Raw genomic sequence first — 20,353 nt, 5'->3', positions numbered from 1 at the left:
TACACTCATCCATTGCTGGTGGGAATGCAAACTTGTGCAACCACTCTGGAAAGCAGTGTGGAGGTTTCTCAGGAAATTTGGGATCAACCTACCCATGGACCCAGCAATACCACTCTTGGGAATATACCCAAGAGAGGCCTTATCATACAACAAAAGTATATGCTCTACTATGTTTATAGCAGCATTGTTTGTAATAGCCAGAACCTGGAAACAACCTAGATGCCCTTCAATTGAAGAATGGATGAAGAAAGTATGGAATATATACATATTAGAGTACTACTCAGCAGTAAAAAACAAGGACTTCTTGAAGTTTGCAGGCAAATGAATGGAAATAAAAAACACTATCCTGAGTGAGGTAAGCTAGATCCAAAAAGAGGAACATGGGATGTACTCACTCATATTTGGTTTCTAGCCATAAATAAAGGACATTGAGCCTATAATTCGGGTTCTTAGAAGCTAAATAAGGAGAACCCAAAGAAAATCATATAGTCATCCTCCTGAATATTAACCTTCTTCCTTTTGTTCTAGAGCTTTCATGTGTGCTGTTGTGACTAGTATGAGATTGCCCCAATTTTTCCATGTGGGTACTTAGAGCTATGAATTTGCCTCTTAGAACTGCCTTCACTGGGTCCTGTGAGTTTGTGTATGTTGCATTTTCATTTTCATTCAATTCTAGAAAGTCTTTAAATTTTGTCTTGGCCCATTTTTTATTCTGTTGTGAGTTGTTCAGTATCTATGAGTTTGTAAGGTTTTTGTTGCTTCTGTCTTTGAAATCCAGCTTTATCCATTGTGGTCAGATAGTATGCAGGGGCTTATTTCAATTTCTGTATCAGTTTAGATTTGTGTCCAAATGTGTGGTCAGTTTTGGAGAAAGTTTCGTGAAGTGAAGAGAAGAAGGTTCATTCTTTTGTGCTTGAGTGAAATGCCCTGTATATTTGTTAGGTCCATTTGGTTTATAGTGTCAGTTAGCGTCAGTGTTTCTATGTTTTGTTTTGTGTGGATGACCTGTCTATCAGTGTGAGTCAGGTACAGAAGTCTCCCATTATCAATGTCTAAGAGTGGCTATGCGGTTGAGTTGTAGTGTGCTTCTTTCATGACATTGGGTATCTTTGTGATTGGTTCATAGATGTTAAGAATTGCAATATCTGTCCTCTTGGTGGATCTTTTTTTATGAGTATGGAGTGTCCTATCCTCTTCTTATTAGCTTTTATTTGAAGTCTGTTTTGTCAGATGTTAAAATGGCTACACCAGCGTGCTTCTTAGGTCCACTTGCCTGGAATATCTTTTTCTATCTTTTTCCCCTAAGGCAATGCCTATCTTTGATGTTTAGGTTTGTTTTTGGTCGTAGCAGTTTCTTGATTCAAAAAACAGCAGATGGAGCCTGTTTATGCATTCCTCCTGTTAGCCTGTGACTTTTCATTGGGGCACTGAGACCACTGATGTTGAGAAACATCATTGACCAATGATTGTTACTTCTGGCATTTTTCATTTTTATTTTTGTTTTGTTTGTATGAATGTGTGTGTGTGTGTGTGTGTGCGTGTGAGAGAGAGAGAGAGAGAGAGAGAGAGAGAGAGAGAGAGAGAGAGAGAGTCCCTTCTTTTGACTTTGCTGGTCTAAGATTGTTTATTACCTGTGTTTTCTTGCATGTAATTAACCTTTCTAGATTGGAGTTTGTCTTCTGTAGGGCTGGATTTATAGATAGATACTACTTAAGTTTACTTTTATTGTGGACTGACTTATTTTCCCCATTTATTGTGATTCAATGTTTTGCTGGGAATAGCAAGCCAGGCTTACATCTGTGTTCTCTTAAGAGTCTAGAGCACATTTGTCCAGATTCTTTTGCCTTTTAGAGTCTCCACTGAGAAGTCAGGAGTTATTCTAATAGGTCTGCTTTTATATGTTATTGGGTCTTTTTCCCTTGTGGTTTTTAATATTTATTCTTTATTCTGCATGTTTAGTGTTTTAATTATCATGTGGAGTGGGGACTCCCTATTCTGATTCAGTCTATTTGGTGTTCTGTGTGCTTCTTTTACTTTGATGGACACTTCTTCTTTAGGTTACAGAAATTTTCTTCTAAGATTTTGTTGAATTGTTTTCAGTGCCTTTCCGCTGGGTTTCTTCTTCTTCCTCCTCTATGCCTATTCTTAGATTTGGTCTTTTCATAGTGTCTCTGATTTCCTGAATGTTTGTGTGCTAGTGAGCCCCAAGAGAAGCTGATGCCAAATGTGTGAGGATTTTACTAGAAGGATTCTCTAGGTTTTAGAAGGAACTGGGGCCAGCTGGAAGAATGGTCAGAATCAAAGGGAACAATGAGAGGCAAGAAGTTGGGGTGGAGCAGTTAAATCCTAGAGCAACTGAGCTCCTAAGTCAAAGGCTGATGGCAGACCCTCCCTTCCTTCCTCCTGTCTCTTTCCTTCCTGCCTTCCTCCTTCCTTCACAGAAGCTACGTACACATTCTCATCATGCTGAGTGTCATACCCCCTGCTAGGAACAACCCAGAGAAACATGGCTGTAGATGGCAGGCTTTTGCTCCATTGTGTGTGTGTGTGGGGGGGGGCGGTCAGAGGTGTCCACTTCTCCAATTGTGTCCTCAATTCCTGAGATTTTTCTCCTCCATCTCTTGTATTCTGTTGGGGAGGCTGCTGCTGTGGTTCCTGCTCAGGTTTCCAAAGTTTTCATTTTTAGATTTTCCTCAGTTTAGTTTTTCTTCTTTGATTCCATTTCCACTTTTAGGTCTTGAACTATTTTATTCATTTCCCTCAGCTGTTTGTGTTTTCATAGATTCTGTAAGATATTTATACATTTCCTTTAACTGCTTGTGTTTTCACAGATTCTGTAAGACATTTATTCTTTTCCTCTTTAAAGACTCCTACCATATTCATAAAGGCTATTTCAAGGTCTTTTTTTGTGCTTCAGCTATGTTGCGTTTCTCACGGTCTGCTGTGGTAGAGTTGCTGGGCTCTAGTGATGACATATTTTCCTGGCTACTATTGATCGTGTTTTTATGCTGGCACGTAGGCATCTGCATTTGGGAAGACTATAAATCTAGGTGCTGATTTCGGTCTTGTCTTTGTTGGGTGGGTGTTTTGTTCCTTGGTTTCTGTTGTTTTTTCCGGTTCTTAGGAAAGTGTGGTGATTGTGTGTTGCCCTGGGATCTTGATAGGCATGACCACTGGGTTCTAGGTAAAATGTGTTTCTAGGTATTGGGAGCTGACACTTAGGAATGGGGATGGGCCAGGGTGCTGAGGAGGTATGCAGAAGAGAGGGAAGCATGATGTTCCCCCGGGATCTGCTTAGTCCCTTTGGGATGGGGGGCAGAGAGTGAGGAGAGGCCACACAGAAGGCAGGCTACAGAGCTACGAATGAGACTGGGGGATTGGATTTGGAGGAGCAGAGGGAGAGGCGAAGATCTGCAATTAGCCTGCCTGCTTCCCAGGTTTTAGTGGCCTGCAGGTTCCCAGCTGTGTAATAGCCTGCTGGAGTTGGGGGCTGGGATGAAGCAATAGGTAAGGAAGACAGAAGTTAGAAGGGGAAACTCTGTGTGATCCACTGGAGATGGGGCTGGGGGAAGGGAGGCCTCACAGGTAGCCTGCTGCAGACTGGGGCTCAGAATAGGAAGGTAGATTTGGAGGAGAGGAGCAGTAAGCCATGATCTGCTGTTAGCCTGGTGCTTCTCTGGTCACAGTGGCCTATGGGTTACTAGGAGTGCCTGCTGGGTCTGGGGTAAAGCAATGAGCGCCGGGAGGACTGGTAGGAGGGGACGCTTGTGGGGTCCACTTTAGAAGGAGACAAATGGGGAAGGAAAGCCACAGGTGTTCTGCTGCAGAGCTTGGGGTGAGACCAGAATTCGGAGTTCGTTTTGGAGGAGCAAAGACCTGCAGATACCCTACCAGCTTCCCCGGCTGGGGTAGTATTTGATGATCTTTAAGTTACCATCTAAATGCAGCTTCCTTGTGGGTGACAGCCCTCAATGCCACAGAGTTGCATTTGTTCATTGAGTATCTTGCTCTTTCTCTTCATAATGTTGACCACACCGTACAATTATAGGATTAGTGTGGGGAGAGTTCCTGGAATCGGTCAGAGTGAGTCAGAGCCTGGTGGGGAGAGCTTAATATTAGGTTTGTGTGCTAGTGAGCCCCAAGAGAAGCAGATGCCAAATGCGTGAGTATTTTACTAGAAGGATTCTCTAGGTTTTAGAAGGAACTGGGGCCAGCTGGAAGAACTGTCAGAATCAAAGGGAACAATGAGGGGCAAGAAGTTGGGGTGGAGCAGTTAAATCCTAGAGCAACTGAGCTCCTAAGTCAAAGACTGAGGGCAGATCCCCCCTCCTTCCTCCTGTCTCTTTCCTTCCTGCCTTCCTCCTTCCTCCCTGCCTCCCTTCCTCCCTTCACAGAAACTACGTACACATTCTCATCATCCTGAGTGTCATACCCCCTGCTAGGAACAACCCATAGAAACATGGCTGTAGACGGAAGGCTTTTGCTCCATTTTGCCTGGTCCCACTGGATCAGTTTCTGTCGCCCACTAGGCCCTGCTGGTTCCTGCAGCCCCTTATGAATCAACCACGCTGAGGCTTATTATCAGTTACAAGTGTTTAGCCAGTGTCTTAGGCTTCTTACTGGCTAGCGCTAACTATTATATCAACCCATTTCTGTTAATCTGTGTATTGCCGTGAGGCTGTGGCCTGCCAATGCAACATGTTCACTAGGGAATCTACCACAGTCCAGTTTTTCCAACCTGACAAGGTCTAAACTTTGGAGACTAAAGTGGCCCTATCTGCTCGGAAAAATATTCACTCAAAGCAATGCTTCCAAGCAGCAGGAATCCTGAGATTATTATTTATTTTCGTATCCTGTGTATATTGTGATGTTTATGTTTTCTCGAAAATTCCCAAGCATCAAAAACATTGTCAGGTAAAAAAAATGCCACGTTTGATAACTTCTTAACCTCTTAAATTTGTGTCTCCTGCAAACGGAACAGTAGTGGAACCTGGAGCTTCTTGCATTTTCCAGAAAACCATTTTTAATTGGCTTATTCATTCCACAAAATGTTCTCTGGTGCTCTCCAAATGGGATGTCATAAGGCAAAATTCATTTCCATCCACACTCACTTTCACACACAGAAGCTTTCTCACCATTTAGTGTTTGGAAATGGAAGAATCTCTTGACTTTTAAATTTCTCTCTTCCTTTCTTCAACAGTATAGCTGTGAAATCCTCTTCATTACCTGTAATAATTTTGTAACTACTTTCTCTCTTTCTCAAGTAGGCACAATATAGAGGAATAACTTCCTTTAGAAATACCACATCTGGACTATAGTAGGCCTCAGATTTGAGGGATGTCGGAGGTTGGTATGGCCACGTGAGGCCGTTTCTCTGGTGGTTCAAAGTAGGTACTCAGCACTTTTCCCATCTGCCAGTTGTTCTTGGACAGGAAGGTGTGGGCCATCATGGTATCTGTCTCATTTCCCTACCAACGGACCCCCCATGCACTGAAGCCACTGCCTCTTCACACGGGTGCCTCTGCTGGTTTCACTGTATTTAAGTTGCTCCCAGATGCCATTACCACAGCAGTCTACTTCAGGGAAGATAATAGGTTTGAAGAAACTCCACATGGAGTTTACTTTGTGGCAAAAGTAAACCACTGGGCATCTGATGTCCTAATTGGACAAGCAGAACCCAAAAGAAAGTGATTGCCAAACATTGTCAGGACAAGGAGGGACAGCCCTTCAAAATATCTTGCTTCACAGAAAAGTCTGTCAGATATGCTAGACCTGTCAACAGAAGATGGATGCCCCAGCACTTCACATGGCCTCAGCACTTACTATGGTAAGTTCCAGTGCAATTCCACTGGGTGGCAACTGGGACCTTGGTGATTAAGCTCCCCAAAGCAGGAAGCTCTGAGATGAACTTGTGTGTGTGAGAGAGCATGTGTGTATGTGGCGCATGCGTGTGTGTACCTGTCCCAGTGTTTAAGAACTCTCCTCTTCACCTCAGGGAATCTGGGGCTGTGGTGTGTTCACTAAGACTCTGGTAGCTAAAAGATGTAGTTACCAGTCCATTCTCTGAAAAGTCAGTGATGTTTTTGACATCCTGGCCATGTGGTTGGTAGGTCTATGCTTACTGGATAAAGGGACAAGGATGGGTGGAGATCCAGCAACAATCTTGGTCCAAGAAGGTCCCCTATCTCTACAAAATCTGCAGATCATACCCATTGAGAAGGACTCTATGACTGGTACTACCTTAGAAGCAGAAAAGCAGGTCATGTGGGGGTCCATCTTCCCGAATTTTTCCTAGCATCCACTCTTCCTGTTAAGCGGCCACTTCCTTTTTCTGGAGGCCACAGTATTGGAGAGCAAAGTTAATCCGACAATGTGAGAAGAATGATGACTTTTGCTAGCTTTAATTGTCAGTTTGGCACAGTCTTGTCATCTGACAGGAAAGTTTCCATTGATATAGGAAAGTTTCCTACATCAGATTGGCCTGTGGATGTGTTCATGAGGGTCTGTCTTGATTGTTAGTTACAGTAAGAGGACCAGCCCAATGTGGGTGCTACCATATCTAAGCAGGCGGTCTTGGACCTGTCTAATACAGTTAACTAACCACCAGCCTGAGTAAGCAAGCCAGCACGCAGCAGCTTCCACCATGACCTAGGAGGCCAATGGCCCACTGGGAAAAGGGGCAAGGATGGGTGGAGACCCAGCAACAGTCCTGGTCCAGGAAGGTCTAGGAATCAAACCTTTTCCTCCACCAAGTTGCTTTGCTCAGAGTGTCGCAACATCTGAATGAAACCAGAACTAATGGTCATCATCACTACCTCTCAGTTAACAGAGGAAGAAACCCAGATCAAATAAGGCAGAAAGGGGAGACAAGCCTCCGTGTTTGTGATGTTTTGTCTGCTTATAGTGTTAGAGATGCTGTAGGAACCAGGGGAATCTGTTCTGTTTGTCAGAGACTCACCAGTAGGCTTGCGTCGTGCAGAACTCAGGAGCCTGCCTGTTTGAACTCGGCACTGATGCAAGGACACATTTGTTCAGTTCTTGCATTGAATAGACATTTCAAATGATCATTATTTAATTGTTGTTCACGGTCCAACATGGAACATTGCTGCTAGATGATGCTCTCAGTGCCGTCCACAGGGCCAAAGCCAGAGAGGCTTCCTGGTGAGGGCTAATGATTTGATGGTAATTTTGGATGGAGTTTCTGACCTATCTGGGCTCAGTTCCCTCATCCCTAAGACAGGATAAACAGTTCTCACTAAGGAGTTAGAGAAACAATTGATGAGCTAATAATAAAACATTTTGCCGACCACACAGGCCTGGATAATGAAGGACGCACTGTAGCTACAGAATCTTGTGAAAGCTGATCAGAGGCTTTGAAGACTGCCATGCTTTGTTTAGGCACCAAAGCGATGAATGCCGGGAACGTCCACCTTGGACTCCATCCTAGAACATTAGGACCAGCCGCCTGTGTCCTAACGAGCACACCGGATGACTCTCACACTTGCAGGACTTTGAGGATGACTGGATTAGAGGGAGCCCGGAGGGCCCCTCCCCCTGCAGGTGTACTTCAGTTAAAAACAGGATGTGGCCAAGGAAAGGTTTAGGGGTAGCCTCTGTGGGCAAGTGGTTATTAGCTTTGATGGAGGTCCTCACCTGCAAGCTCAGAGGGCCAAAACAATTAGCTCCCACACAGCAGCACTGCGCCAATTAACCATCTGAGCCATCAGAGCACGCAAAGAGGAAAACCCACAGCTGGCACTGGGTGCAGGACCTACTGTGTGCTCACACACCAGCCAACCCCGGGATCTGAGAAGGAATTCAGACGAGAAAGCCGAGCGTGTGGCTTTCCAGAGCCTGTGACCTAGGACGAGAGCAGACCCGATCACTCATGAGCAGTTCCCTCATGCTTGAGACTCTCTTGATCCGGAACTGACAACAGTAGCCTGCTGAAGGCCACTTTGCTTTTCCCATCATGCTCCAGTGATGGTTCTGGAATGTGGGAGCAGTGTTTGGTTTCTTGGCCTTCTTCGAGCCCTAGCTATGACTTGAGGTATGGCTGTCAACATTCAAAGAAGCAGTAAGCTCAAGGAGGGCACGCAAGCATGTGTGCAGTACCAACCACAGGCATGAAAGCATCGTTGCTCTTATGTGAAGAACGGGGTGAAGCCAACAAAGAAGTCACTGAGTCTGATTTGGCTATACAACTACTGCAGTACCTGGGAAACGGGGAAAATCTACTGGTTTGCTCTGCCTACGAATCAATCGGTGAAGTACAGAAAACTGTAATGCATTTCCACATGTTAGTGTGGAAAATTATAATACATCCAACATGCTAAAGGAAGATTAACAGATCTTGAGCATTTCTCTTTGTTGATCGTTTCTATGAGATCTGAAGATTCTTACCAACCTCTGACTTCTAAAGAGTTACTATGACACCGAGAGAGTAGTGCACCTGCGTGTTGATATGTGATAAACCTGGGTTTGACATTCTGAAGTGCCGCAAGGTATTAAGCATCCATTTTCCCATCGGCAGTGTGGGTTAGAGTGCCTGCCTGGAGTGGATAATCTAGGAAAGGGATAACGGCATACATGACAAGCAAGGCATGCGCAGACACAAAAGCACTGCAGAGTTCTTTGTCTTGGCACAGCGTGCTCGAGAACTGTGGTCTGTGGTGGCCCCTTTGCTGTTTTGTGTTTTCTTTTCTCTGCCATGCCCGTCAGCATAAAGTTAGCCCTTCTAAAGTTGAGTCAGCACCATCCTGGTTGCCAAAAGCTCCGAGGTTCCTTTTATGGTCTGAAAAATGATATTTGTGCCTGGAGAGCATCCAAGACACCATGATACTCTACCCCATGTCTGGCCGCTCTGCAGATAACAGAAAACAAAATGTTAGAGAGAACAAAATTACCTTCCTCTACCTCAGAGGATGCACCAAAGACGCTAAATACTTGGATCAGCATAACCAAAGCCTTCTGGAATATAGTTAGAAAAAGAAGATAAAGCAGGTGTACAGGTTGCTTGTGTCAATCATGAGAACAAAACTGAACTTGTGGACGAGAGAAGAGGCTCGGCTGGCAAAGTGCATTCCACACGAGCCTGTGGACCTGAATTTGGATCATCAGAAATTATAGATAAAGCCAGGTATGGAGGCAGACACCTGTAATCCCAGCTCTTCGGGAGACAGGCAGATCTGTGAAGTTTAGTGGCTGTCCATCCTGCGTAAGTTTTGTTGTTGTTGTTTTGGTTTTTCGAGACAGGGTTTCTCTGTGGTTTTGGAGCCTGTCCTGGAACTAGCTCTTGTAGACCAGGCTGGTCTCGAACTCACAGAGATCCGCCTGCCTCTGCCTCCCAAGTGCCTGTGAAAGTTTTGAACTCAGTGAGAGACCCTGCCTCTAAAAACAAACATGAAGGGCGTTAGAGGAGCACACACATGTGGAGTCCTCGCCTTCATACTGTGTGCACGGGGTACGTGTCCACCTACATGCACACATGCACACAGTCATACTAACACACACAAACACATACACAGAGGTGGGGGTACCAAATTCATTCTTCATAGGGGAGTGTGTTTGCTTGTTTGTTGTTTTTGCTTTTAAATGTGCTAAATGGCAAAAATAAATGTTCCTCTAAAATAACTCTTTTAAAAATTTTTCTGAGAGGAACCCAGGAAACACAGAATGAATAAGAAAAGATTTGCAGCTGGATATAATGTCCCACATAATAATTAATGAGTTGGCTGAACATGAGCTGGGCAACCAGACAAAATAATTATAGGATTAAATCACAGAACAATGTGAAAAGACCCTGTAACATAGGAAATACGGGTAACAGAGTGTGGCTAGGCTATTCAAGCATGTAGCATAGACCTTACTTCCATTCATACTTTCTTACTATGGAGTCTCACGTTGCCTGGGCTTGTCTCATTTGCTTATAGGAGAGCTCATAAGGTCTAGCATCCAAAACAAAGCGACTTCATGAGGTAGGTAAAGATTAAGGAGATAGCTTGGTCCATACAGTGCTTGCTGTGCGAACATGATGACCCAAGTCTCATCCTCAGTGCCAACATATAAAGCAAGGCATGGTGATACCTGCTTGTAATCCCAGTGCTGGGGAGGTAGAGACTGGTGGATTCCTGAGGCTTACTGGGCATTCAGACTAGCCTACCTGATGAGCTCCAGGTCCCAGTGAGAGGATTTATATATAATAATAATAATCATAATAATAATAATAATATACTTACAAAGAAAAACAAGTAGTAGACTGATCTTGGACAGTTCCCCACCCCAGACTGACTCTTAACTCCCACAGGCATGGGTATATATACACATGTGTGCACACCATCCCTACACACATACACACAAAAAACCAGGTGACTTAAGATGCAAGAAATATAATTATTTAAGTATAACTCAGACAAGGAATATTCTACAATGTAGTTAAGGTGAATCTAGTAGGCTGGTGCTTCAAAGAGTCTCTAGTTTTCTATAAATGATAATAAAACATTTATGTCTCTGTTTCCCCATAAGCTCAGTATTTGGCTCTGTGAATAAAATATTTATACAATGACAGTATCATGAATGACCTTTCAAATTACTATGATTATCTCAGAAGTTTAAAACCCATGACCATCTACTTTTGAAACATACCTGGTAGATGCTAACAGAGAAAATGAATAGGTGTTACCAGCTAGAAGGTGATTTACGCTAACACCAAACAACATGCCTGTAATTACCAAGCTAAGCTCAGTTCAGGTCAAATAATTTTCTCTCCCTTTGCAAAGAAATACTTCAGAGTGACTTTTTTTCTCTTCTGGAAGAGTGGAAGCATGTTCTCTTTTTGATCATGTCTCAACTATTCTTGAAAAGACAGGCCATGACACCTTCCAACAATCTTGAGAAATCGCCAGGCAACAATCCAAGATACTGACTGTGGCTGAGGCCAACTTAACCGTTCACACGGGATGAATCTAAATGTCACTGGAGGCTTTCTCGGGAAACTAAGCATTCTGAGAAGCAAAAAACCAGTATCTCCTACTTTGTATTTTCTATTCCCAGATTCTACTGGTGTGTCAAATCACAGATCCATGTATATGTGGTTAAACAGAACCACAGGAAACAGTGCCATGACACTGTGATTGCCTTGGCCTCTTTCTTGGCTGCTCCTTCAATCTTGAGTAACTTACTTAACTCATCATGGTGTCTTGGTAGCTTCTTATCAGAATATCAAAGTTGTCATAATCATCTCTAGGCAACGTCTGTCTAAGTATTGTTCCAAATTTTTATGATCAAATGAGACCAAAGTGTATTCAAAGGACATGCTCTCATCATCTCAAACATTGCAACAGACTTAAAAATAGTCTGGGGGATGGAGAGATGATTTATTTGCTGGAACACTTGCTGTTCTTGCAGAGGATTGGGTTCAGTTCCCAGCCCCCTCAAGGAGACTTAAAACTGACTGGAACTCCAGTTTCAGAGGACCTGATGCCCTCTTCTGGCCTCCTTGGGCACTAGGTATGCATGGGGTGCACAGATAAACACACAGGCAAATACTCATGCACATAAAATAAAAGAAAACTTTCTAAAAAGGTAAGTAACATTGATGCAACATGCCAATATCCTTTGCAAACATAGTTTCCTTCATAATCACCAAGATGGGTGAGACTGACTAAACTCAGTTTTAGTCCAAAGCTGATGAACAGTAGCACTTCGTCTTTTTCTGTTGGTGGCAGGCAGAATTTGAGATGATTGATTTAAAAATGAGTTCAGCTTTGCTTTGAAGTCCGATTTCTTTGAACTGAGAGTAGATTCTTACATCAGATTAGCCTGTGCTGACGTGTGTATGAGTAACATACAAGTTTAGCTTCAGAACAATGGTTGCAAGGAATGAAAGAAATGCAGTATTTTATCTACCTCTCCCGAGTCAGGACATAAAAAGAATTAAATCCGCATTGGAGTACTGAAGGAATTTGTATATTACAGTCATGCTACACTGGTGTGGGACAATGTTCTGCATTTTGTCACTTATATTTTAAATAAACGTTGACTGGCCAGTAGCCAGGCAGGAAGTATAGGCGGGACAACCAGACAGGAAATAAAGGTGGGTCTATGAGAACCAGAAAATTCTGTAAAGAGGACGCAGTCCTGACCCAGACACAGAAGAAGCAAGATGTGACTGCCTCGCCAAATAACTGAATATTCACTAGAACAAGATGACGCCAAGTTCTGTCTCTATGCTGCACATGGAGAAACTCAAATACACTCAAACATCATGATAAAATTCACAGAAAATTACATAGGAGTCAATATTTGCAACTTCAAGTTAGGAGGAACTTTTCCTAAATATGATACAGAAAGCACATGCACACATGAACACACACTTACACACCAAATTACACATCATTAGAGCTACAGAGTGCACTTGACAAAAGGTCAAGAGGTTGAAAGAACAGTCCACAGAATGAGAGAGGAAGCCTATAATCGTATATTCTGATTAAGAACTTGCATTTAAAGCATAATAAAAACATTTATAAATTAGTAATAAAAAATGAATAGCCTGGGGCTGGAGAGATGGCTCAGAGGTTAAGAGCACTGACTGCTCTTCCAGAGGTCCTGAGTTCAATTCTCAGCAACCATATGATGGCTCACAGCCATCTATAATGAGATCTGATGCCCTCTTCTGGCATGCAAGCATACATGGAAGGAATGTTGTATACATAATAAATAAATCTTAAAAAAAAAAGAATGGCCCAATTAAAAGTTGACAAAAAAAATTGTATGCAGAGGTGCTTCTTCAACGAGAACTAAAGTATTGTCGATTTGCACATGGAAAAATGGCCAGCATCCTTCATCACTGGAGAATTGTTCATCAAAGGTACAATAAACACTGCCTACTGCCTCCCTCTGATGGCCACAGCAGACAGGCACTATCGGCAAGGACAGGAACGGCTGAAAATGTAGGTGGTAGATAATCGCTTTAAGAATTTTGAAAATTTCCCTGGTGTTCCTTAGAAAGTTATATAGAAAGTTAAGATCTAGCAATCCTGCTCCTATTGCATGTCAAAAAAAGATGAAAAAAATTCCTACATAAATATTCGTACATGAATATACAAATAACAGCTGTTTCCACAGTAGTCAAAAAGCAGAACCAATTCAATTATCTGGAAATTAATGAATGAATAAACAAAAATGTGGTGGGTCCAGTCACTGAAATATTATCTAACAATTAAAAGTGGTAAAGTGCTGCAAGTGAATGAATTATTAAAAGTATTTAAGGTTTATTATAGAAGTAACTTGAACAACTCTGTTATTACAACTACAAACTAGAGATGTGGACACATTAAGTGGTTAAATTACATGGTATATGAAATATAACTCAGTAAGGGTTATTTAAAAAAAAAAAAAGATGGGCAGCCATAAGCAATCTAAGACCTATGCAAAGCCCCCGTGAAGAAGAGCAACAAAAACAAGACGCAAAATGAGCTTGGTTGAAAACGAACAGAACAGTAAAGACTCGTCGGAAGTGGCAGGTATTAATCTGGAGAAGCTACTTTTAATCCATTAAAGGATCATAGATCTGAAAAAGCAGTGTTTGTACAGACATCTTCTCAGTGTACAAAAGGATTATTCCATAGCGGCTCACAATGTTGCCCCAAATCTTCTACCCATGGAACCTCACAGTGTAGCTTGCCCAACATGAATCTACGCTGTTGATAAAAGCCCTGATGCCAGATCATTTATATGACAAAGAGGTGTGTTTGGCGTTTTGATGCCTGAAAATTCCAAACAGCGTGGTGGTGTGTCTGGTGGGGTCTTCCTTGGTTGCAGTACATGACAGAGAAGGGGGTGGGGGGGGGACTTGAATGCACAAGGGAGACCCATGCAAACACAGAAGACGAGATATCAGAGAGGGCTAAGTTTTATTTTGCTTTTTAACAACGTGAGAGAAGATGTGAAGCCACTTAAAAGAATGCAGCCTCATGGCTTATTCCCTCCCCTCTGGGGTCCTGGCTGGACATTGGGCGCCACCACTGAAAGCCTCCACACACCACCACCACCACCACCACCACCACTGCCACCACCACCACGCTGGGGACCCAGCTACTTGTGCAAATCATATCCAAACCCCATCAGCTGCCCAGTAGACTGTGGACTTGTTGGGGACCTGGCATAGGAGAGAGAACTAAGGGATCTTTGTTCTTTTGCGTGTATGCTTTTAGGGTTCTGAATTCTCCAACAGAAACAGATTTCTTTCCCATCTCTTCACTGCAGCAGATCCCAAGAGCATTTTGCACGTGTAAACCAAGACCTTCTGGTATCAGGTTGTACACGGTGGGGAACAGTAGACAAGGATGCGGGGTAAAACAGGAGAAAGGGGGCCACAGTGATTCGGAAGGTAAACGTGCTATGTGGTGGCGGGGCAGCTGTGGGAAAAGGTTTGTACTGAGTTTGCTCTAAGTTTTCCCCGCAGCCTCTGTGGGGCGCCTGCTGTGTGCTAAGCGCTGGACAAGGGCCCCGAGAAATCAAAAGTGCAAAGATAGAGTATACCACCCGGTGAGAGGCCCAGGGAGGCATTCAAGAGGAGGCAGCCATCTTCTGGGAGATGGGGGTAAAGCTGGCCGTGTTACGTGGAGCGTTGGAAAGGATGACCGGCACTGAACGAATCTGGACTACATGTTGGCCACTGTCTGAATCCGTTCCGAGCTGCTGGAAAAGAATGCCCAAAACTGGATGAATTACAGAGGACAGAAATTCATCTCCTCTCAGCTCCGGAGGCCGAGATGATTGAGACATCAGCGCCTGGCAGAAGCAGGAGCCTTTACATCAGAACAGCGAGAGAAGAGAGGGGAAGAGAAGGGAGAAGGAACAAATCCTGAGTGTCCTAAACCCTTTATTACCATTTACACATGGAGGGGGCCTGATCCACACATCCATTTCATTGTCACAGTGACGATTAAATTTAACACAAGTTTTGTTTGGAGGGGACAGAGAGCTGGTACTGACCAACAAAAGAGCTAAGTAGAGCCTTGTAATTCGTGCACCAGTTTGTTCGAGGGCTCAGCAGTGGGAACCATGGGCGGTAGCTGAGAATGTTCCAAATCAGGTAGGATACTGAGTGTTTATGGCAAACAGGACCACATCATTAAACTTTGTTAGAAAATGTAGGAGCCAATGCAAGAATATATTTATTCTTATTTGGTGTGTGTGTGTGTGTGTGTGTGTGTGTGTGTGTGTGTGTGATTGTGTTTGTGTGTGTGTGCATGCACAATGTATGCATACGTAAGTGTACAGGTGCGTGACCTGTGAGCACATGCAGAGGGCAGAGGAGGGTGTCGGTATCCCAGTCTCTCTACCTTCTTCCTTTGAGACAGGGTCCCTCACTGAACCTGGGGTTAGACTGGCCACCTGTGATCCCAAATGACCCTTGTACCTCTACCCCACATAGCACTGGGATTACAGGTTCTCAGCCACACCTGGCTTTTTACATAGTGCTGGGATCCTCATATTTGAGCAGCAAGCACTGTTACCCACTGAGCCATCTCTCCAGTTCCAAGAATAATGTTTAATGTGATGATCAGTATTGTGTTTTGGAAGATGGGCCTAGAGTCAGCGCATAGCCGATACTGAGAAATGAGGAGAACAGCACAGAGGTCTTTTCTTGTCTCCGTGGAGAAGTGATGAAAGCCTGGATGTGGTAAGCATCTAGGAATGGAACTTTGAAACAGAGACATCAACTTATGTGGTTAGAGGTTGGAGAGGGTGGGAGGAGAGGGCCTGGAGGCCTAACAAGGCTTCCAGGCCTTGTTATTACAGATGCAGGGAATTTGGCAAGACTCGGGCTTGAAACACAAGTTATACTTTATGGCTATTGACTCGAGACCAAACGTTACATGTGTGTGCAAGCACACCCACACCCCACAGAACAGAGCTGGTTGATGATCGGGCATGCGTAGCTGTCATTGTTCATCCAGTATGAACACTAACAACAAAAATGTCTCTAAGCAGTGATTGGATAGAACAGTCTTAGCCACTGTGACTATAGAACTCAGCTAAGAATAAGTGTGACTGCGGCCCCAAGTTCAAACCCAAGCTCTCATCCAGAAAACTGAATCAGCTCAAACAAATTGATTAGTTTCTTTGTGTCTGAATTTCTACATCAGTCATGGGGATAATATCAATACTAGTTGCTTTTTTGAGTATTTAATGCAATATTACTCATGGATGCTTGGAGTAATTCCCCAGATAGAGCATGCTCAGTAAGCGTCAGAACTTTGCCATCATCCTAGGGCTAAAGCTCAATGTTTCCAGGCTCAGAAGCTGTCACATGTTTGGGGCAGGGAGGATGCACACTACTCAGACAAGGCTTTTGGAGAGCAATATAATATCACTTCTTCAAAATGTCACTCAAATGGTGGTAACTCTCTTTGTAACAGCTCATTTCCCGTGTCCCTGCTACAGTAATTTCCACTCAGAATAGAACCCAGCTACCTTTATGAGGGTTTGGATCTGAACGTGTTTTAGCTTTGGGAGGTGGCACCTGCCTTGCAAGCTTTCTGTGTGATGACAGTCTTTTTCAGCCAATGCTGTTTATTTAAAATGCTATTTCCTTCTTAATTTGTGGTGCTGGATACAGCCTACAGAACTGTACCCAATGTACCCTGTGAGGACGGAAAGATTTCCTTCCAGCTCATCTCAGAGGGGCTCATTATGGTCTCTTTTGCCTCATCCAGTCTACTGAGGCTCTCAACATTACAAATGGGATGGGGTGGAGATTTGCTTAGTCTGTCTGATGGCTGAAGCTAGAGTCTGCCCTGTTCTGCCCTCAGCTCACTTTTGTCATCAGCACCCAATAATAACAGCTACTTCTTCTGCTCCTGCTCCTCATTTATTTTATTTATTTACTTATTTATTTGTTTTTGTTTCTTGTTTGTTTGTTTGTTTGTTTTTTGTTTCACTGTGTCTCCTTGGCTGTACTGTAGACCAGGCTGGCCTTGAACTCACAGAGATCCTCCTGCCTCTGCCTCCGGAGTGCTGGGATTAAAGGCCTCCATCACCAGTCACCACCACCTCCTCCTCTTTTCCGTTCTCTAACATCCCTGTACTTGATGTCTTAATTTTCTCTCCATGTTCCAACGTACCCTCGGCAATCAGTCTCAACCTTTTTTCTTTTTCACTCTTTTATTTTTTATATTTTTCCTTCTTTCAATAGCAGCTTCCTTTCTGCTCTCATACCCTATATAAGGTGACTTTATATATTTATATAAAGTCTGCGATCCACAATAAGACAAAATATATTATTTCTCTCCCTGCCTATAACTTGCTTCCCTCAATACAGTAAGTTCATTGCACCATTTTCCAAATAAATAAAATAACATCATTTTATTTTTCTTTATGGATGATGGAAGTCATTTATACATAGTCACACATTGTCTTTACCTAGTCATATGTTAGTAAACATGGAGAGTGAGTCCATAACCAGGCTATTGTGGACAGGACTTAGAAAGCATGGATGTGTTTGCATCTCTGTGGTACGTGGCATTAGAGTCCTTCAGGTTGATACCAGATGTGATAGAGCTGGGCTCTGTGATAATTCCCTTAGTTTTCTGAGGAAAGCCCCTGCAAAATTCCTCAGTGGTTGCTCCAGTTTGCAGAGTCAAGGTACCCTTCTTCTCACATCCTTGCCAGCATTTGCTGGTTCCTTTCTGGCAGCCATTCTGACTTTAAACTTTCATTTCTGAGGGTTAAGGATGCTGAACGTTTTCTCTTTTGTTCATCAGCCATTTTACTTCCCTTTTGAGAACCACCTGTTCATTTTTCTGGAACATTCATTGATTGTTTTGTTTTATTTGTTGGTATTTAATTTTTGAAGCTCTGTATGTATTCCATACGTGAAACCCCTGGTGTAGAGTTAGATTTTCTCACATTCTGCAGGCAGTCTTTGCCCGTCGACTGTTCCCTTTGCTCTACAGAAAATTTTCATCATGTGCCTCCCTATTTTTCTGTTCTTCATACAATTTGCTGAGCTAGTGAAGTCCTCTTCAGAAAGTCCTCGCCCACATCTAGACCTTATGTTTGTGTATAGAAGGTTGGAAGTCTCCATTCTCAATACAGTAAGGCCTTTGGTCAATGCTGAATTGATCCTTTTTCTGTGAGGTGAAAGGATCCACGTGTATTCTCCTACCTGTGGATTCTCTCCCAGCACCATTTGGGGAAGAGGCTGTCTTCCCACAATATATGTTTTTGAGACTTTTATCAAAATTTTATTGGCTTTAGCTGCATGGGTTTGTCTTCTCTTCCTCTTCCTCCCACACACACTCTCTCTTTTTTTCCTCCCTCTCCCTTCTCTGTGTCTTCATCTGTCTGTCTGTCTGTCTGTCTGTCTGTCTGTCCCTCCTTTTCTCCTCTCTGTGTCTCTGTCTTTGTCTCTCTGCCTCTGTCTCTCTCTCGTGTATATGTGTTGTGTCAGTATCATGTCATTTTTATAGCGCTGTAATATAACTTACAATCAAACATTTTGAACCTCTAACATTACTTTTTGTTCAGGTGGGTCTTTTCTATCTTCTGGTATCTTTATAAATGTCTTTTTAAGGTGATTTTTTTTTCCTTTGGCTAGGTTTATTCTTAGATTTTTGCAGCTATTGTAAATATATTTGTTTCCCTGATTTCTTTTTCTGCATGTTCATAATTATCTAAAGAGCAGAAATATATACAAATGAATTATTTATTAGAGTGGCTTACAGGCCATGATTCAGGCAAGCCAACAATATCTGTCTCCTAATAGAAATGTCAAGAATCTGATAGGTGTGCATATGTCTCTGGATGTCTCAGAGACTCCAACCTGGTCTGTGGTCACAGGGGACTCCCAGAGAGCTTCTGGGTTTCAGTCTATGCTGGAGTCCTGAAGTAAATAGTCCCAGTACCAGGGAAGGAATACCTAGCAATGGGATGATGAGCTTGCCAGTGAGAGTTTGTGCAAGCAGGCAAAAGCTTCTTCCCGTTTTTTTTTCCTGTGGGGTACTATCAGAAGGGGTGACCAGATTTAGGGTGTCGTCCTGTCTCTCCTGATCCAGTCAAATGAACCCCTCACAGGTGTGCTCAGCTTCTTGGGCTTTAGTTGATTCCACATGTAGTCAAGTTGAGAGGGCTAAGTGGAGGGGCCAGGATTTCTTATGTAGAGGATATGATCTGCAAATGGATGGATTGAATTCTCCACTTCCTCTTTGTTTATTTCCTTTTATTGTCTGGTTGTTTTATTTAAGACATCAAGGACTATGTAGAATAAGAATAGACAAAGTATAATGACATATATGTTGAACCAGGCTTACATGTCTGGAGTGAAATCCAATTGGTCTTGATGAATGATCCTTTTGGTGTAAAGGTAAATTGAGTTTGCAAATATTTTATTGATAATTTATGTATAAATATTCATTAAGGAGTTTGGCCTATAATTTTCTTTTTCCTGTTGTGAACTTTTCCATTTTTAGTGTTGAGATAGTACTGGCTTTATAAAATGAGTTTGCTAGCATTCCTGTCCTTTCTATTTGTGTGATAATTGGAGGAGTGTTAGTGTTGGTTTGGTAAAGAATTAATAAAACTGACAGAATTCAGCAGTGAACCCACCTGAGTCTGAGGTTTGTTTTTGTTTGTTTTTGCTTCATTCTTATTGCTTGTTATATATTTACTTAAGATTTTATCCCTCTTGACTTAATTTTGGTAGGTTATATGAGTCTAGAGCCACTGTTCTGAGGAGTGTTTCATTGTCCAGTTTGCAGAGTTGTAAAGAAGGCAGCTCAAGACAAGTGTCTCATAAACCTGTGATTTTGTTGTTGTATATGTCTTGCTGACCAAACCTTTCCTAGTACCTGAAATGCAGCCCTCCCTATCCCTATCTGCCTCTTGAAGTCTTAAATAGTTCCCTCCTTTGAACTGAGGTTTCCTCCCAGATAGACAAAGTTGACTGTTAGCATGAGGTTCTGATTCTTTAATACAATGGTAAAGTCCTTGTGCGCCCTTCCCATGTGTTATATTTCAGTCTTTGCCATGTTTCCTTTCACACCAAGGCTTTAACTTACTCCCACCACTCTATTTACCATGGCCTGCAGCTCATTCGGACTTTCAGCAGAACAGCGACTTACTGTGTTTGAGATGGCATGTCTCAGGACGATTCTAAGCATCACATGAAGAGATAGACTGTGCAATGATGACATTAAGAAACATCTCCATCTACAGAAGAATGTAAACTACAGGATACGACAATGGGGCTTGAGATATTTCAGCCATATTATGAGAGTGAATGACAGCAAATACCCGAAGATAGTATTGCTTGGAGGAGTGCACAGGATAAGGCAAAGAGGAAGCC

At 42.9% G+C, this 20,353-nt stretch overlaps 1 pseudogene; it reads right to left on the bottom strand.

The window, feature by feature from the left end:
• Positions 1-4,641: 4,641 nt before the first annotated feature.
• LOC126494050 (tyrosyl-DNA phosphodiesterase 2-like) lies at positions 4,642-5,450 on the bottom strand (annotated as a pseudogene).
• Between the last annotated feature and the right edge of the window lie 14,903 nt (positions 5,451-20,353).

This window comes from Alexandromys fortis, unplaced genomic scaffold, assembly GCF_014885135.2.
Source record: "Alexandromys fortis isolate MF-2015 unplaced genomic scaffold, M_Fortis_MF-2015_v1.1 scaffold_28, whole genome shotgun sequence".
NCBI lineage: Eukaryota > Metazoa > Chordata > Mammalia > Rodentia > Cricetidae > Alexandromys > Alexandromys fortis.
Note: the sequence above shows the minus strand (reverse complement) of the source record. Positions and strands in the feature narration are given on the sequence as shown.